Source organism: Dermacentor albipictus, chromosome 1 (genome assembly GCF_038994185.2).
Source record: "Dermacentor albipictus isolate Rhodes 1998 colony chromosome 1, USDA_Dalb.pri_finalv2, whole genome shotgun sequence".
NCBI lineage: Eukaryota > Metazoa > Arthropoda > Arachnida > Ixodida > Ixodidae > Dermacentor > Dermacentor albipictus.
In genome coordinates, this window is record NC_091821.1 from 142998081 (window position 1) to 143017449 (window position 19369).

The 19369-nt window shown below is 46.0% G+C and overlaps 1 protein-coding gene across 1 annotated transcript in view; it reads left to right on the top strand.

Moving 5' to 3' along the window:
• Positions 1-8826: 8826 nt before the first annotated feature.
• Positions 8827-19369, top strand: part of LOC135900103 (transmembrane channel-like protein 1) — a 122729-nt gene continuing 112186 nt past the window's right edge. The window contains exon 1 of the mRNA XM_065429550.1: positions 8827-8923. The gene's annotated coding sequence lies outside the window, so the exon portion shown is untranslated. The remainder of the gene's footprint in view (positions 8924-19369) is intronic.

The window sequence follows — 19369 nt, forward strand, 5'->3', positions numbered from 1 at the left end:
GCGTAGACGTGTGCTTTTACTTGTAAAATGCAAATAAAATATTTTCAGGTTTACTCAATCTTTGGTGTCGTGTGCGTTTATTCCAGTCGAGGCCATCGTGCCACCTGGAAACCGCATTCTGTCAGTAGCCCTACACGAAATGCAACAGCTGGAGCGCGGCGGCACAACTCCGGGTAACGGCGGCGTAATAAACGAAAAACCGCTCGGGATGCCCTTAAAAGTCAGTTCAGAGTGTGGCTTAACTCGATATGACTGAGCGTTACATGTATTCTGCTGCGCCTCGATCGTGCTCCCACCAGTTTGGTTGATGTGTGGCAAACGTAGCGCCTACATATATATGTAGGCGCTACGTTTGCCACACAGCAACTAAACTGGCGGGAGCACGATCGAGGCGCAGCAGCCAGAAACCCAGTAAAGCCACAGAGCAACTGGTAAAGCGGCCATACCATAGCCATACTGTGCAAAACCCCGTTTCCGTTTCCTGTTGTACAGCGCCACCTGTGGTCGCATACTTTAGTTCACGACGCCACCGCTACGCTTATTTTCGTAGCACTGTGGAAGGTACAGTTTCCCTTCTCTAAGTTTGTATAGGTGTTCTGTGGACATACCGCCGAAGCGAGCGAGCGGCCAACTGAACGTTGGCCTGTTGGTTCACTCGTCTGCCTGCTTTTCTATTTTTGGATTTAGCATGGTGTGGTGGGCTCCAGACGAATTCTTGCGTTCCTTCTGAACTTCGACATGACACCGCGGCACTATTGGACTATGGCAAGGTGCGAAATTTTGTTCGACAGTCTGCGACGCATTTCAAGCAATTAGGCTTACGGCACGGCAGCTATATGCTAGACTTGTGACGCAGTTAACGAAAAGCAGCGCGGCCGTCATGGCGCGGTTAACTTGAATTAATTAATCTTATTGGGACATGTTTGCGACGCTTTCTATGAGCCCCAATACTACTTTAACTTATTTCGGTAGTTTTTGGGCACGCTACACTGTAAAATAATTTACACCCTAAAAAGTGAAAAATGGTGTAAGTATGTCTATAATTCACACCCTTAGGGTGTTAGCTATACAATGGACACCCTAAGGATGTGAGTTATAGACACATTTACACCCTTTTCACTTTTATGGTGTAAATTCTTTTACAGAGTACACTCTTAGAAGAATTTACACCCTTTGGGGCGTATCTTGTCACACAACAATAATCGTCATCCGTGTTGCCCGCGTTTCCTTTCTTTAACGCCGCGAGCCCGGTACTTCCCAGTCACGAACGGCATGCGCCTTATCAGTGTGACGCAGCATTCTCGACAGGAAAGTAGCGAGCGCCGAGTTTTCAGGAAAGGAAACGCAAGCATGGCAGATGACGATTATTGTTGTGGGACAAATATACACCCCAAAGGGTGCAACCGTTTTAAGAGTGTAGTCGCACAGCACTCATAGAGAAATTTACACCCTTTGGGGCTTACACTCTTAGAAAAATTTGCACCCTTTGGGGCGTATCTTGTCCCACAACAATAATCGTCATCCGTGCTGCCCGCGTTTCCTAAACCAACTGTAGCGGCGAGCACCATGCGGATAGTGGAAGGCGGGCTCTGCAAGAAGAGTTCTCGGAGTACATCTTGATCGAGAGAGGCAGCCTTAACACCGAGGAGCTGCTGAAAACGGCGCAAAAGCTGTGAAGGCGTGCGGTAGTTCTTCAGCTGATAGTATCTGCTGGAATTGTTGCCTTTCCAACGACGAAGCACGCTTGAGGAGCTCAGCCAACAAAATGCCATAGGGGTTTGTCTCGGGCGGAGTGAGAATGAGTTCTCGGATTTCTCCGGCAATTCTTGAGGAAGCGCGGACACAATGGGGTGAAATTTGGAAGCATACAATGTTATCTGGGCCATCCCGAACTGGCTGTTGACTTGCGTAAGCCAGAGGGAGAGACCAGCTGGCCAGAACGTGAGTAGTCGGAACGAAAAATGGAGACTGTTTGGAACACTGTGGGGTCTATATGTTCTATTACGAAAAGAATGCGAGGCTTCGTACGTTTAACGCCTGGTTAACCTCCCTGTCTTTCCTTTGGCTGTAGTCTGGAGTAGCCGGTGGATTCCATTCTGACCGTTGTCAGCAAATAGTTGCAAAGTTTCGTCACGTACGGGTCCTCAATATTGTAGATGTCGCATGCATGTGTTTACGAGATGGAATCGCGTAAGCACAAGCGCATATCTACAACAGGAACTTGTATCAGAAATGGTTGCGCGATGGAAAAGAGGCAGCGACTTCCGACTCTACACGAGTGAGCCCAACTCTCCTTCCACTGTCTAGACTTCCAACAGTGGTAGAATACGTGCCAAATCTGCTGGAATGGCTATGTGCAACCCAAGAACTGCCGTAAAGAACATTGGAGTAGCTAAAAAGAACGCCAAATTCTATTACGACAAGAATGCGAGGCTTCGTACGTTTAACGCCTGGTTAACCTCCCTGTCTTTCCTTTGGCAGTCTCTCTCTCTCTCTATTGTCGACCACGGCATGAAACAGCCCTTTTTTTCCTACCCAGGTTTTGACAGGAAGAGTTGTTGAATGTAACTTAAATAAAAAAGCTTTTGATCCCTGGAGGAATGATCATTTCACGGACACACTTAAGTACCCCCCCCCCCCCCCCCCCCAATCTGGGTAATAACATTCCAAATAAGGCCCACGATAATGAGGAACAGGAAACAATGTGTCTATGATTGCAGCAGAAACTGCTTGGCGGGAGGCAGTGAATATATAATCCGTACTAAAGCGAGCCTTTAGAAATTGAAAACCTTTAACAACCTCCGTCAAGAAGCCCCAAGGAGCCGTTGGCGCATCTTTGACAGATAACGACACAACTATTTCTGGAAGGTAACTGATTAATCGAAGTTGTAACATCACTCTTAGAAATGGACTGTTCACATTCTTTTTTCGCCACGGACGCATGGACAAGCCGAGCCACTACAATTAGCGCGGATTATGCGTGCTTGCAAAATCTTATTAGCTCCTGTAATTAGAGAAGTATAAATTAATTCCAACTTTAGGCCAATCGAGGCCCCGGTAAACGTAATAAACGAAGTGACAAGAACGTCTGAAGCCCTAAGCAGGAGGATGAGACAAATCCATGTATTACCCATCATCCCCATGGTGGTTGAACGATCGCAGTGCCAGAGTTCCCTCTAGTAATTGTAGGAAACTCTACGGCTGGGATGAGCCAGGCACTTGACATTAAATGTATGACAGCACGCCCGGAAGCAGAAGGGACGTCGTGATTTTATATTCTTTGGCGCGAATGATTAAATGCAGTTTTTTTTTATTAAACGCTTGTGGAGTAGAGGTTGGCATCATAGGTGATGCCCACTACACTTTCTCTCATAGGCAAACAGTGTTTATAACGGATTGACCGGTTGAAAGTATTACTATTCTTTTCTGACCTTGTAGCTTGTTTCAGGTTGCGCGCCAGCGTGTCTTTAAACTTGCGTCTGTACGTTTCTATGTGAGGGAATAGGATTTGGTTGAATGACAGGGCTAGAGAGGTCCTAAAAGACAGTTCACATTTATTTGCCTAGAAATAATAAAAGCGTACATTTGGCTGTTTAAGAACGGTAATTTATCTCTAAGTGAATTTTTTACTTTACTTGGCAATATCTTAATTAAACAATTTCGAACATTTCTTTCCCCAAGTTTTTTTTTTGCTCATTGTTTCGAACAACATGCACCTGCGCACGTTCTTTCACGAAGGTATAATCGTGCGTTTGTTTGTTTTGTTTTCTTCTGCCATGCGTTTCAACATGAGCGCCAGTTGATAGTTCGGAATTCCCTTGTTCAGACTCCTTCGTTTGTGCTCGTCCTTGTCCGAGTTGTTCCCTCACAGAGCTGGGTAAGAAACTGAGGACTACCGTTTCCCGTTGTCAACGGGATTGTGTAGTCCCTCAGCATTACAGAATGTCTTACCAGCATAACAATGTACCTTTATGGAAGGGCAAGGTTGCACCCAGGTAGCAGTGATAACGTTAGTCCGTCTCAATAGCATAACTGTAAGCCTGATGAGAGGGAACATAGGTATAGATACTTGGCATAACTTTATGCCCTCAAAGTATAAACTGGACGGTACAAGAAAAGCGTAAACATATACCCCTCAGGGGACTAAGCGAGTAGCCATTCGTTGTATATGTATTACTGCCCTCAAGCAGATTATTCGCGACCATTTCAATAAGGCATAACGAAGTCCAAGGACAGACCCAAAGAATTTACTGTAGCTCGTAAAAAAAATAAAGGAACTGCCCACGGGGTAAGGAGTTCACCCCCGAAAACGACTAAAAATCACACACTTTCTTTTTCGTTCTTACACTTTGCGCCGCGGTGAACGTTTTTCGTTGAGTTGTCACTGTTTTGAAGTTACCGCTCGGCGCTAATGCGCCTGCTGTAATGAAAAATTTTGAACGTTGTCAGGGAGGGGGAGGGGTGCATTTCTATAGCGAAAGAGACCTGTAATCAGATTGCGCATGTGACACGAATGGTTAAAAAAAGTTATGGGGTTTTAGGTGACATAGCCAGGCCAAGATAAGATTATGAGGCACGCCGTAGTGATAGGGGACTCCGGATTAATTTTGACCACCTGCGGATCTTTAACGCGCACCCAATGCACGGCACACGGACGCTTTTGAACTTCACCCTCATCGAAATACTCCCGCCGCGACCGGGATTTGATCCCGCGACCTCGTGCTTAGCAGCGCAATGCCATAGCCGCTAAGCCGCCACGGTGGGTGACGTGACTGGTGTTGTAGTACCTTCTCGAACCTAGGCAAGCACTAAATGTTACTCTGAAATGTACCGGGAGACATGCATAAATAGCGGACGGACTTGGCCATTGAGTTTATATTGGACGACCATGTTCGCCACTATATCCTAGCCATTGGTGCGCTGCCTATCTTTCTGGGCACACATTCGTCCAGTAAATAGTTATTGACTCACACATTTGACAGTGTTTGGCTCTTCCGCGTCGCTACAACGAGGCAATATACATAATGTTTCAGTTTGGTTTGGTGGGCGCTAAGATGCGCCATTGTGACCTCGACCTTACTAAAAAATATCGCACACTAGGCCAGAACTACCAAGAATGTGCTAGCATACCTAGAGAGTTAGCGATGATAAGTATGCGATAGCAACTTAGAATGTGATATTGAGACAGCGCTTGTCCTGTGTCTTTTTTTTTTACCGTCTGTTTCCGCGCTGATTCAAAGAGTGCATTAATTCTAACTCGCCCAGCTCTCCACCTTACTGCTATTAGAATTTGATGACCATGACATCTCGACAGCTGCGCATGCGTGCGTCATGGGCGACCTAGAACACCCTTATTCATCAAAGCGACGTTTCTGTACCTCGAATCTCTTACGAGCTTGCGATTTCGTGCATGCTGTGACGCGCTCCCGTACGTTCAAAGCATCTCGACTTTCTGGTTGTATACATAAAAAGTGGATGAATTCGGCGTGGGGTACTATAAACGAATGCGGAATCGATGGTGGGATCGAGCCTATGTCTTCCAGCACGGTAGTTCAATGCTCTAACCAATTGAGGCCATGATTTCAAGCATGCTTCTCGTGCCAAAGCCTCTCTTCGAAACGACCGGCGTGTTCGGTACGTGTCACTTTCTAGCATTCCTCCCTCGGGAGAGCTAGCGCTTTGAGACGCTGTGTTAGACTGCAGCACCCTTTGGGATCGGCCCATATTTTTCGTCAGAAGGACGTGATACCTCCAATGTGGGTTGTCGTCAGGAGATAATCGGTCGCTTAGCTCTGAGTGCATAAAGCAAATGAAGATGCTGTTAAACAGTTCGTTTCCTACTTCGCTTGCGAACAAACAAATTCAGACATCCCTCTTTGCTTAGCTCATGCATGATGTACAGTCAGGCGCATACCAAAGGGGGGGCCCGCCCTCCCCCCCCGCTTGAAATTACGACTCATACCCCCCTCCCCGCCCACGTCAACACTTCTCACACACATTTTTAAAGCGTCGCCTAATCAATGTTGAGACTTGACAGCTATTCGGCTCCTTTTGGATGGCGGTAGTTATCGGCCTCTCCTGGGATGTGAAGGCCAGTTTCCTCATCAATTCGGTGCCCGCGCGATTAACTCCAGATGCATTCAGTTGTCACCTCCTATTCAAGGGTCACGCGCATCGTTGTTGCTTCGTTAGTTCAACCTTCTACGTTTAGACTGATCCAGGGACCAGGAAAGGGATTGAGTTCGTGGTCAGCTGGTCTGTATGCACGTGGAACGAGTTGCGGCCAGAGAAAATACCAGTTGCGTTTAACTTTTCTTTTTGTTTCATTATTTCCTCGAGTGACGGCTAGCCGCGACGCTGACATATTTTCGGAACCATATACCCGTGATATGGGTTAGATAAGGTGGAAAATAAAATAATGCGAGACAGCATCCGTCATCAAACCCTGCAATAATCCTTAACCTCATAGTAAATATGACTGTCAGCCGTTAACTCATCTGGTTTTTCCTTAATTGTGCAGCTCTTTTCGCACAATATTGCCAACTGGAAACAAGAGTCGCAAGGATTTGAGAAATTAAGTGATCTACTAAAGGAGAGAGCCAAAGCAGCTGCCAAACAAGAAGGAAAAGCGAAAATTAACAAATTTAACCGTTGTGAATGAAAATATTTATGGATCAATGTCTTTTTATTTAAAAAGGAAGTAGAGAAAACGCCGCTGGAAGTGGAGGACAATTCCGTGTGTTATGAATGAAGCTTCTACAGTTATCATTCCAGCCGCCTAACGTAGCCACTTCTCTCCTGTGCTTGTGCAGGTGTTTTTATAACTTTTCGCGGTGGGCGCAGTACGTCTAGAATCGCAGTGTCCTCTGCGATACGTGGTTGTACGCGACTGGCGGCCACGCATCGTTACGTAACTTTCCAAATAACAATATGAGTCGGTTGTAGCACTTAACTGGTTTGAGAAGTAAACGAGGGACCCAAAAGAACTGTGATTGTTTCGCAAATATATAGTTCTGTATAATTCTTCCATAGTTAATTCAAGAAACGCTACTATAGTCGGATACAACTTAAGTCTGCAATGAAGCACCGCCCACGCCCTCATAACCACCAGCCACTGTTCCTCCTCGAGGCTGCAAATATTTCGTACTTCAAACTTTTTCTGTTACCCAAATAAGGCGGTAACTACAAAAATAAAACTATTAGCGCGTAATTTTATACCTTTTCCCTCGCCTATTATAGTGGAATGGCGAACGCCTAATTCTTTGTTGAACTGAAATAATATGCTTGGTTCGCTATACAACTATTTGTTGTGAAGTTTCACTTCAGTTGGCAGTGAAGTTTCATGAGTAAAACGGGTTTAGCAGTGAAATGAACTGCACCCCAGACTTTTGAAGAGTGAAATGCTCAGACTCCATACATTTTGTCCATGTCTGTTGCCCACCTCATTGCTTCCGCCGATGAAAAGACTCAAGAGCAGCAGACGCTCCAAAGGTATCAAGTATGACGCTATTTTGAAAAGGCCGCATGACGACGATTTTGTTTGCTTCTGTGATTGGCTGGCGGAGTAACACAACTCCGCGCGGTCCGCGTGCCTTTGTTGCCAACTGCTGTTTTTTAAAGTTCTATTCTACTAAAGTAAGCTTTATTTTACACTTTCAGCTTCTTTACTTGTTCTTGGCAGTGTTTTTCCTGCACGAGTCCATTAAACGCGGTTCTTTGTTTGCCAAGTAAAGGAGAGGTGTATCGCACAGGCGTACCTGTAAAATACACCTTATTTCATTTCTCTTTTGTGGGTTTGCGTGTTTTTATGGCGAATGGTGGGTGTTATTCACATTTGTACTTGTAAAGATACCCCCCTCATTTGCATAGAACAGTTACCTTAGGTTGTCCCCACCCCCGAAAATAAATACGTGCCCGTGTACAGTTGTAGTCAAAAGAACACGGACCGCAGCGTCGTATTCAAATTTCCAGGCCGTGCTTCCACATGCGAACACGCTCACAAACTGCTCGGAAATTCGGTGTTATCGAGCCGACAAAAGAAGAAAAAGAAAGGGGGGGGAGGGTGAAAAACTACGCTCAACACATGCTAAAGAAAAGATATGGACTGATGCATGCATGTGCATAAACAAAAACTCCTTGACGGAAGCTTAGAATAACTCTCGGTTACGGTCAGAGACTGACGCACTGTTCCAAATCTGTAAAGCCGTGCCGCACTGCTCTACCAAACTCGCGAGTAGTGAGGAACTAGCCACGTGCAGGAAACTGCCGTTTCACCAATGCCTTCCCCAAGGTGGATGCGACGGTTATAAATAATTTAACCTCGCTCTCGTTCTTTTCCCGTCGCCCTCCCTTCTTTTCGTCCCTCTGACTTTGCCTAGGGAAGGAGGCCTCTGCGTGCAGACTGGTTATGCTGGCGTTGCAATCACGCGAGTCGTCGAGCTCCACCCTCTTTCGGGTGGGAGCGGCGCGTGCGCACTGGACGCTGGGCGTGCGCGCGGAATCGCGTTCCGGGAAGTGACGGCAAGAGGGTTACGGCCCCGAGAGCCGCTCATTTCCTCCTTGACCAATTCTCCGCACTCTCCCTCCTCGCGAGTGCGTGGCTTTCTCGGAACACGACACGCCGCTAAAGCTTTCCCGAAGGGCACCGCGCGACGACCACAGGTGAACAGCGCGCCGTGGGTCCACCATGCCGCTGGTCGACAGGAGGCGCCAGAACTCGCTGGAGCAGAAGCGCTCCTCGGCTTGTTGCTCAGCAGTGCAGATCTAGCTGCCCTTTGCGTCACCTCACTTGTCTTCTGTTCCTGTTCCCTATCTGAGAACTGCAAGAACCTTGAAAAGAAGTTCGGAGAAAAAAAAGATAACAACAAAAACAACAGACGTTATCGCCAGCCAGCGGAAGACACATTCAACTCCACATTGCAAGGTAAGCTGAAATGAATTTCTTTGCCTGTGCCGTATTGCAGAAAACGAAAAGGTGACCAGCCGCAGCACCGAGCGCAAGATCGAGCGCGTTCGCTTGGTTTTGTTGTCGTGGCTGCATTCCGTGGATTCACCGTTTCAGATGAATCCGCGTAATGCTCAATGGCCGAATTCACAAAGCTTTTCGTTCGTAAATGAATTTTACCACTGGCTGACCACCTTCATTAATAATATGTCAAGTATGAGGGCTGGTCAGAATTTTCTATTACGAACAATTCTAGCGTTAGAGCTTTTTGATATGGACCATGTTAATTGACCTTTATTTTCAGCTCGGGAAAATTGTCATTTGGATATTCCTTCCTTGTCAAATCTCTCTCACAAACCACGTGCGATGGTTACTCGTAGGCGATTTTATATTGTTCCTAGATTCTCCGCGTATAATTCGCTTTTGTCAGTTCTCTGATATTCTTCATTACGACTTCTACATTAGCGTTGAACGCTGACAAGATATGGAGAAGGAAACGAGATTGTCAGAACCAGAGCGAAAAAAAAAAGAAAGCTTCCTTTACTATTTTACTGATTTGGGGTGTACTCTTTCAATCCGTATCGCGTAACTCAAACGGAACGGAGTGGAGGAGGCCCAACTTCCATCCTATGGGAAAGTTGCAGCTTTATGTCAACCAACAGCGAACGGCTCCTCACCGTGAGCTTTGCCGTCGTTAGGGTAGCTTGTAAGCGAGATGCTCACGTTCAGGTTTAATGCTTTTTAATGCCTCCCTGCATAGGCGTCCTAAATTACAAACGTCGCTTCGAATTCACATTTGTAAGTTGTGCAAGTGCCAGTGATTTGTGAAGTTGCGTACATCTTCGTATTATCTCTAGTATTAGTATTAGTAGAGAGAGACAAAAAATACCCTACACTGGGGGAGGAGGGAGCAGGCAGTAAAGGAAAGGGAGCTGCAAATGAAGAACCACTGATGCGAGCGAACGCACTCAACAACGCTCACCGCACAATCAAAGGCGGCCGCATTCTAATTCGTATTCAATAAGGGCGGCTGTGCTCTAGTGGCCCGAAGCCCGGATGCTCGTAACGAAATATGCCTATCGTGAGTTGAATACACGTGGCCTGACTGGATCGGCATCGCAGATATAGTAGTGCTGAAATGCACGGGAAGAGGACACTGCTCGGAAACACGGAAATGAGAATGGTCAGGCGGCTGAAAAATTATAACAATTATTTGCTGATAGAATGGAAGTGCTCGTCGTTCGCAAGAACGGCGCGCGCGAGGTGAACGTTCTGTCAAAGCGGTTATGTGTGCTACGCACATACTGTAATTAGGGTTCACTGATTTGAAGGAACAAACGGAACAGCAGGTTGAAAACAAGAGAGAGACAGAGAACGAGGAAGAATGTGGGAAGCTTCGTGCGGGAGAAGCTCAGTTCTGTAATTTCTATCGTTTCGAGAATCAAGAGTATAGTAATTGTTGGTGTAGTTGGCGTGACGCGATTAATGAGACAGCGTTATGGTATGGACAAAAAGAAAAAAAATAATGTAAGGACAGAATGAAAAACAGTTGCGACGCCGTCTCTTGTCGTTTTCGAACAATGCTGTGTAAAGCTGGCGTGTTTGTCTTCTTCTTTGTTGCTGCAAGTTCAGAATTGCGTTTGCTGTGTCCACCCTTCCCGTTACACCGTCCTCATCAGGCCTCCTCTACACCCGACTATAACTTTGTCGTACTGAGCCCTCAACCACAAGGCGAAGAAAAACAAAATTTCACTCACTACCGCGACTGGGAATCTAACTCATGCTATCGCAGCAACAAGCAGTTGAGAGCGGGACGTGGTTTAGCTGTCTCAATCTTTTTCTTCATTACGTGAAAACACTGCCACAAACTGCCACAGAAAAATCATATGGTGCCCTATTGATGTTGTTTTTCAACCAGAAGTGATGCGTAAGTAGAAGTAATGACGTGGTGGGCAATTCGTTTTTTCATTGTTCTCAGTAAAATGCCCCCCCCCCCCTAGAGAAATAGAGAAATATATGCGTCACTGCAAATAACGCAGCTGTGCTCTATAGTTTCAGGTTGACTCAACAGCCTACAGTTCGCACTCCACGATACAGATATCTATTCTTCTTGAAACCATGATCTTATAAGCAAGGTGGAAAGGTACCTGCCGTGGGAGCTGGGTGGCTATGACGTTGCGCTGCTGAGCCCGAGGTCGCGGGTTCATTCCCGGCCGTGGTGGCCGCATTTCGATGGGGGTGAAATGCAAAAGGAGCACTTTGAAGAACCACAGAGGTTAAACTTAATTCGCAGTCCCCACTACCGCACGCCTCATAATCAAATCGTGGTTGCGGCACGTAAAACCCTAGAATTAGATGAATGTTTTTGAACTAGAAAGGCGAAGATTGAAGAAAAATGTTTTGTTGCTAGTAACATGTACTTTACGCATGCGTACAAGGACTTCTTTGCCGAAGAGAGGCAAACACAGCCTTCAGTATTTTGGCACAAGGGACAGATGCGTAAGTGCAGCATTTAGTGGTATTCAGTCGACACTAGACATGTGCTCTAGAGAGCAATCATCAAGAAACCTGTAAATATGAGGTGCACGGGGAAGAGCGGGCAAGGAATGAGGAAGAAAGTGAAAGAGGGCGTGAGGAGTTAATCAGGTGTTCTGGCAGACGGCCGACGGTTTGTTTCTCTCCCAATGGCGCAAAACCCCGTAACTGCGATTATTCAGCACGGCAGGCAGTAACAAATAGGAATCGGGGGTGCGAAGCGAAAAGTGTTCGTATGACATCAATAACAAATGGATGATGAAAGTTTCTAAGATAATAAATTGCATGACCAACTGCTGCACAAGCAAAGACACAATTTTAAGGCCTTCATTCTCAAGTGGAAGGAGTAGCTATAGGTGATAGCCTCCTATGAGGAAGGATAAATAAAGCATGCAAATATCCTATAAAATGCTTGGATATGTAGTACACATGGGCAGCGCAAGACGTGCAGAACGTAAATAAGCTATAAAACAAGAAATCTCTTACACGCTTCAACTCTCGAAAAAATGGAGAGGTTACATCCCTGACAGGATGACGGTCCTTTACGGCCAATGGGGACCACTTGTACAGAATATATCGATAGGCACACCAAGATATCTCAGCGGAGATTGATAGGCAATGAGGAAGGTAGCAAATGCACGGCTGACGCACGCCTTATAATCGTGAAGGAAAGATTACAGTAGTGAACTTTTAAATTCTTGCTTGAATCACAAATATGTCAGTTACGAAGCTGTAGGGCCCCTTAATCTCCGAATCAAGCATTTATTTCGTGCTGAAGTGTGCCTGGTTGTCTTTTCTAAGAAAAAAAGAAAAGCCCGTGAAATACGCGAAATAATATAGATACGCGCTCGCGCCCCGCTACTCAAGCGCCTCCAAGCAACCTTAGAAAGATATACGGCTGCATTCATTTATCGCCGCATCGTGTAAGGCTTCGTCATGTAGGATGACTCGAGAGGTTTCGCGACCTATCTCGCGAGGCGCGATAAGCGTCAGCATCTGCGGACGCAAGATTGTTGGGCTCGATAATGAGGCAGTCGGGATAGCTTTAACCTTCGTGTATCACAAAACCCGTGCACGAAACAAAGCTACAAAAGAAATTCAACCAAAGTTAAAAAAAAAAACAATGCGCAAAAGACCACAAAAGAAGAAAACGCAGCTCTCGGAAGAACAGAAAAGAGCTACTCAGGAGTTTATTTCAATAAAAAATGAACGACAAGTACGTAAGGTGTCTCAGTCACCCACAAAGAAACAGCCAAAGGTGCAACTGGTTTAGCCATTTACCCTTTTTGTCTCGAACTTTAGAAAAGAGGCAAAATGAAGCAGTTTCTGACCTATTTCTATCTTTGTCGCAAACTTTTTTTTTATTTAAGGATAGGGTGACATGGTGAAGGTGCGTTAAACAGTCACGTTTTACACCAGTTTTCAACAGTTATTTTCCACTGCCACTTACAGCACGTGCTCAAACAGGTCACCGTCTGAAGCAATACAGTACTTGCTCCTTTCCAACACTTGTGCTGTTGCAGCTTTAACCAACGACGTTGGAATCTCGCGGCAGACTCTGCTTATTTTTGCCTTTAGGGCCTCCGGTGTGGTAGTTTCGCTGCTATACACGCGATCTTTCACGTAGCCCCACAAGAAGTCCAGTGGTGTCATGTCCGGCAACCTTGCAGGCCAGAGTACAAATCCGTGCTGGCCACTCCACTGTCCAGGAAAATGCTTGTCGAGCCATGCTCGTGACTGACTATTACTATGCTCAGTAGCGCCATCGTGTTGAAACCAGATGTTCGGAAGGTGCGCAAGTGGAACGTTGCAACAGGCATCGTTCACGGGGCCCTTGAGGATGTCGTTGACTTAGCGCTGCGTCGTGAGTGTGTTGTCAAAAAATATGGGTCCGATAATGTTGCCATCAAAAATACCGCACCACACATTAAACGACCACTGGTATTTGTGTCGTGTTTGTGCCAATCAGTGGGGATTCCTATCACTCCAGTAGTGCGCGTTGTGAGATTAACTTGTGCGGTTCTGGAGAAATTCGCCTCATCCGCCCAAAGCACGCGAGTGAGAAAGTCCGGTTCTTCTTTCCATTTCCTGAAAAGCCAATTGACAAAGTGAAGTCTGTTTTCAAAATCTTGGTCTTCAAGTTTTTGACGAAGATGTACATGGTACGGGTGCATATGACCTTTTTTTAAAATCCTTCACACTGATGACCTTGAGGTTCCGGTCTCCGCAATGGCGTCGCGCACCCTACCGTGAGGGTTAGCAGCGAAGAATGTCACAACATCCGTTTCCACTTCTTCAACTACCGTTGCAGCCCTGTGTCACTTTCTTGTGGAATTACCCGTCTCGTACGTTCTGAGTATTGTTTACGGACTAGGGCGTCCTCCACAATGCCACATTCGGAATAGCTTGGCGGCTTGGCTGCCTTCCACGCCGTACGCCGCCCCCTGAGCCAGGATCATATTAGCCTCCTGATCCTTCGTGAAGGGCATGACGGTCTTCTTGAAGAGCCAGTCACTGGCGTGGTACCGTTGAAATCTTCCGTTATTATCTACGCACTGGCATGTCAAGCAAAAATGATTTACGTAATCGACAGCAGCATATGCTGGCCGTACAGATTCGCCAAAACGCATTGGATGGAGATAGTCTCCGCAAGGTTTGTTTCTATTGCTAAAGGGAACAAAAGGAACATACGTTCTCGGCGCGCCTATCTACAGAACAAGATGAGTGCGCAAAGTTAGTCACAAGAGCGCCGTCATGGTTTCCCGGCTTTCCGGAGAAACCCGGAGAAACCAACGAGGCAAAGCTGAGCACGAAACAAGTGCTTGATTTGGAGGTAATTCGAGATGCCCTACAACGTTGTAATTGATATGTTCAATTGCGATTCAAGTAATAATGAAAAAAGTTCACTAGTTGAAATAACTAAATAAATTAATACTTCGTGTAAAAAAAAATACTGGCTGTTAGTATACATGACTACGGCTACTATGCAGTCAGTACGATTTATCTAGAGCGCTGTTCTTTTTTAAATCTGGGTCCAAGTTAACTGGGACACCCGGTACATGTAACGTATAGAGCGCGAAAAGCCTTATATACAGTTAAATAAAACACGCAGATTCAACAAAATGTTTGAAGCTAAGCTTGCTTGAGGTAGCAGCACAGCACTAACAAAGCAGTAACGCAGCGTAGCTCAGCAGCAATAGATGACGCGATTACAACCTCGTCACCTGTTTATAGCTTGCAACCGTCAGCTTCACGAGGACAAAGCCATGCATGATACTCTTTGAGGGAGGGATGTTGATAAGAGGCGCATGCTCAGAGTAGTACACATATCTAAATACATTCAAGGCTTCATACCCCCTGTGTCATAGCGGTACATCCATCCTGGGGGATTAGTCAATATTGAACATATACCCAGTGGCACATTCCTACATTAGCACATAGCCAGATCCTAGGTTGGCTGTTTGAGCACATACCAGTGGCCTGCTAGATGAGATAGCAGCCAGCACCAAATTATCTATCGGGCACCTGCCCTGGGGATCAAGTTGGCTATACATGTCCATAAATATATCCGGTCAGGAAATGACTACGACCGGCAAAACTCCGGGAAAGATTCCATTGCTGCGCCTGCATCTAAAGGAACTGGCGGGAGCGGGCTTGCTCTTGGTTTTTAATTAAGGCATTTTGAAACGATGCGACGTGACGCACACCAACCGTTAGCTGACATTGGTACGAAAAAAAAGTCCTGCGTCTAGTGGCCTTGAGTAGAGAATCGGGCTATTGTACAGAGGGACCATGGGTCGAAGCCCACCGTCAGACACGCATTTTTTTTTGTTATTGAAAAGGCCGGGAATGAGGCAGGGAAGTTAACTAGGCTCCACCTGTTTTGCTATCCTACACTCTGGGAGAGGGAAGCGGGCAGAAAAGGAAATGAAGAACAAGTGATTCGCGCGCGTACACCCCAGCGCTCACCGCGCAAAGACGGTCGCCAAGCTCAGACGACTTCAAAAAACGCAGTTGGGGCTTTTGTGGCCCGCTGCGTGGATGGCGATCAACTTCACGCTCCCAATATTTTTTATTGTGTGAACGCTGTTGTCCAGCCAGCTTACAGCGGTACGTACTGTCTGTCTTTCACTGTAAAAAAAATGGCAGTAGATGAGGTTATGTCATGTGATCTCGTCGCAGTCACGAATGCTGCACGAGACACTGCCCATCACGCCGATACTTAAACAGTATGCGTTCGTAAAAGCTATGCCAAACCACAAGCGACACAGTAAATCTGTGCCGCATCCAAGCAGACCAGGAGGTTGTCGAAGGCACAATGGAGGTCAAGCGAGTACAGTCGCAAATCAGCACATTCCGGTGAATTTGAATGTTCCAGTGCATTGCGACGAGGAAATGGGTGAGGTGCCGTGCACCATCAGGCCTGGACCTTGGCCTAGGCACACGCTGGACTTATTGTTCCCTACTTCTAGGCTTCAGTTTCAACATTGCAGCATTTGGTCGAAAGTGAATAGTTAGTTAAGTGGTGAATCTTTTTAAGTACCTGCTCATTTCTATGTGGCCCTGAACTAATGTCCGCCATTTATGGTAGTCTACCTGAGAGAAAGCAAGTAGGGACAAAGCAGGGAAGTCGACTATACCAGCGTCCAGTTTGCTGCCCTACACTGGCGGTAAGGGGGAACGCAAATAGAAAAATAGGGAGAGAGTGAGCACAGAGAAGGACGCGCAAGAGGGACCATAAACGGTTGCTCATGTCGGTTCACTAGAGGATCTGCCCAATAGTGCCCACACAGCTTTCTGCACCAACGATGGATGCTAATCCACCAGAGAATATGCCGTATTGCGTTCTGATGAAAATAAAAAAGAAAGAGAAAAAGAAGACGCTGGCTATAACTCGAAGGTGGTAAGGCAGTAAAAAATTCGGTTGCAAGTAAACCAACTAACCCATTTGTCCAATCTGCTAAGTTCTTTCTTATGTGGGCGTTTTGGTTGGAGCCAGGGAAGGCAGAATTTGCGCTGTTGACCGTTTTTACACCATTTACATTCAGAAAAAAAAAGTAACGATAAAAAAACAAAGAAAAAGAAAAAAGACATCGAAACTAAAACAAAACAACCATTTGACAGAAATCATCGGTGGATGTTTATCAAACGATAGCTGGGTGGTATAAACGTGCTGAGATGCCCAAATGTGTAAAATGCGAGCGTGTATGACTACAGGACGGCGGCGATGATAGCTTGACGACGACGGAATGACGATGCATGTCGATGACGGAGATGACAATAGCATGACGACGGCTCGACGACAATTGAATGACACGATGAAATGATGTAGACGGCAATAAGATGAAGGATTTCTGAACTGGGCAGGTACCTTCATATTCTGTTTTCCTTCCTTGCCGTCTACACCCAAGCCTCATCCTCACCTCACGTTATAAAATTTACCCGTCCTTCCTCACCTTTACGCTTATTGCGTATTTTTCATCCCACCTTTGTAACCCAAAGCTAGCAAAAATTGTTCATCTTCGCACTCAATTTCTCGAATTTGAATAAATAATTCACTTTACTGTGAGTGAAAACTGCCCGCGAACTTTGCACTGCAAAAAAAAAATGGAGGACGCTTAAGCTTCGTCTTGGAAAGATTGAAAGCATTGAAAGATCCCTGACTGCTCCTGACGTTTCCCTGCAACTGCAGCTTATGTACCGTAATGTTTACTGGGAAACGCTTGCGGCGAACGCTATGCGCGAAGGCGAGCTTTCTGGTAGAAACGCGGCCTCTTGCGTGGACCGATTCCGGAGGTAGTGCACAGCCGCGCCAAAAATATTACATCATTGTCAGGTTTCTGTAATTGTTTTGCATGTTTAGTACTTAAGTTTGAGAAGATTTAACATAAAAGACATGCGCTGTCGGTGTTTTGTTGCATGACATTTGTTTGTGCGCTGTCATTCTCCAAATTGCAAGGAATAACTTTGTCAAGAATGTAACAAAAAGTAACCCGCATAACCGCATGTCATATAGCAAGGCGTGGCTTGGCTATGATTGGCTGCGCCGGTAGTGACATCGTTGCTGTCCGTCGCACCAGAGCGCGTGTGCAGCAGTTTCTCTCTGGTTCCGAGATAAGAAATCCATGCGTCATACGTACTTCTGAGGAGCAGGCAGCTTTCGATCAATAACGCCGCGAGCAGGACCGGGAACGAGCTTATCTACGCCGTGCCGATGCTGCAGCCCGGGCGCAAGAACAAGCTCGTGCAGCTGAGCATGAGTAGCAACTGCGTGCCGAGTATTCAGCATCCTACTAAGCCGTTGTTTATTGAACCGTCGGGATTAACCCAGCGATAAGCACCGGGTCGCACGTTTCAGCTTCGCTGGTTGACCATCTGTACGGAGTGCATGGGCGGTGATTTTTAAAGTCATGCACGGTCTGGTGCACATATGGGATATGTTCTGCACATAAGGTCTGCTGCAGTCTCTAAAAGCAAGCAATCCGCAGCCACTCAATCTGAGAACTCGCAGCAACTGTTTGCAGTTACCCATAGGTGCACCGGGTTGCGCATAACCTCAAAAAGATTGTCAGCAGGGCAGGCGTTAGGTTGTTGCTCACTGCCTGAAATAAGTTAGGTAGACTGTGCCAACAAGTCAGTCGAGTCACCAAGAGCAAAAAAAAAAGTTTTAAAATGCAGCCCAGGCAGCGGTTTGCTGTTGACTGCTGTGACTGTGTGGTTTGAAAGATTCCTCTTTCATGCAAGCCTTTCTCATTGCGGCCGCATTTCGATGGCGGCGAAATTCGAAAGCACCCATGTACGAGATTTAGGTGCACGTCAAAGAACCCCAGGTGGTCCGAATTTCCGGAGTCCCTACCCCCCCCCCTCCCCTACGGCATGCCTCATAATGTAATCATCGTTTTGGCATGCAAAACCCCATAATGTCATTTTGAATAGTAGAGCGTGGGAATAAGTGTGATTTAGAAGCTTTAAAAATATTGTTAAAAATTTTGAGATAAAATAATTTAACATAAAGTGAAACAATAGAAATAATTGATAATTTAAAACATTCAGCATGTTACTCTTTTTGTTTCTCTAATAAAATTGTAAATTGCGAGGAAAGCATCCCTGTGGCTGGATCCCAATGAAGTCGCCCCAAAAGAAAGAATGGTTAGCGAGGTTAGCGATAGCCCAAGTTGTCGAAATGAGTTTTCAAAGACTTTACTTTGTCTAGAAAATCGGTGGTACGAGAGAAAGTAATGTTAAATAAATTCAGGTGCATTGCAAAAAGAACATAGAAGGGACACAGCGAGACCAGATTCGTGTAAGTAAATATTTAGAGGCGGTATACGACATCGCACTTTTGTGAAAGAAACTTCCAATTGCCTTGAAGGACACCAATTATTAGTCCATGGGAAACTAAGGTGGTGGAATTCAGAAGACGACGTTAGCGTGGATATTGCAGAATTTTGCGATATAGCGAAATTTCTGTACCTAGCTGCGGTGACATGAGCTGATGTCGGCAAAACACATATGGAAGGGTCATTGAGGGATGTTCGTTCCAATTCTCGCAGAATTCTTGAATTTGAAGATGCAGTAAGTGCTAGCTGTGAATACAGGCAGCGAGTCGGTCACAATAACAGCTAAGGGGTCATTTTGGGGAAGCTTTCGTAATGCTGATACAATCGCTAATAATTCTGCCTGAAGTATGCGTGTGAAGTCAGGAAGGCTAAGAGAGTAAGACCATTGAAGAGATTCAAAGATCTCCACTCCTGCCTTCTCATTGTACATAGAAGCGTCAGCAGCTATTATATTGTCAGTGGCTAGCTGGTGTAGGAGGTCTTGTAAGATATTATTTAAATGTCTGCTTGGTAATAGTTTAGCATGATTCGGAAATATGCCCTCAATCTC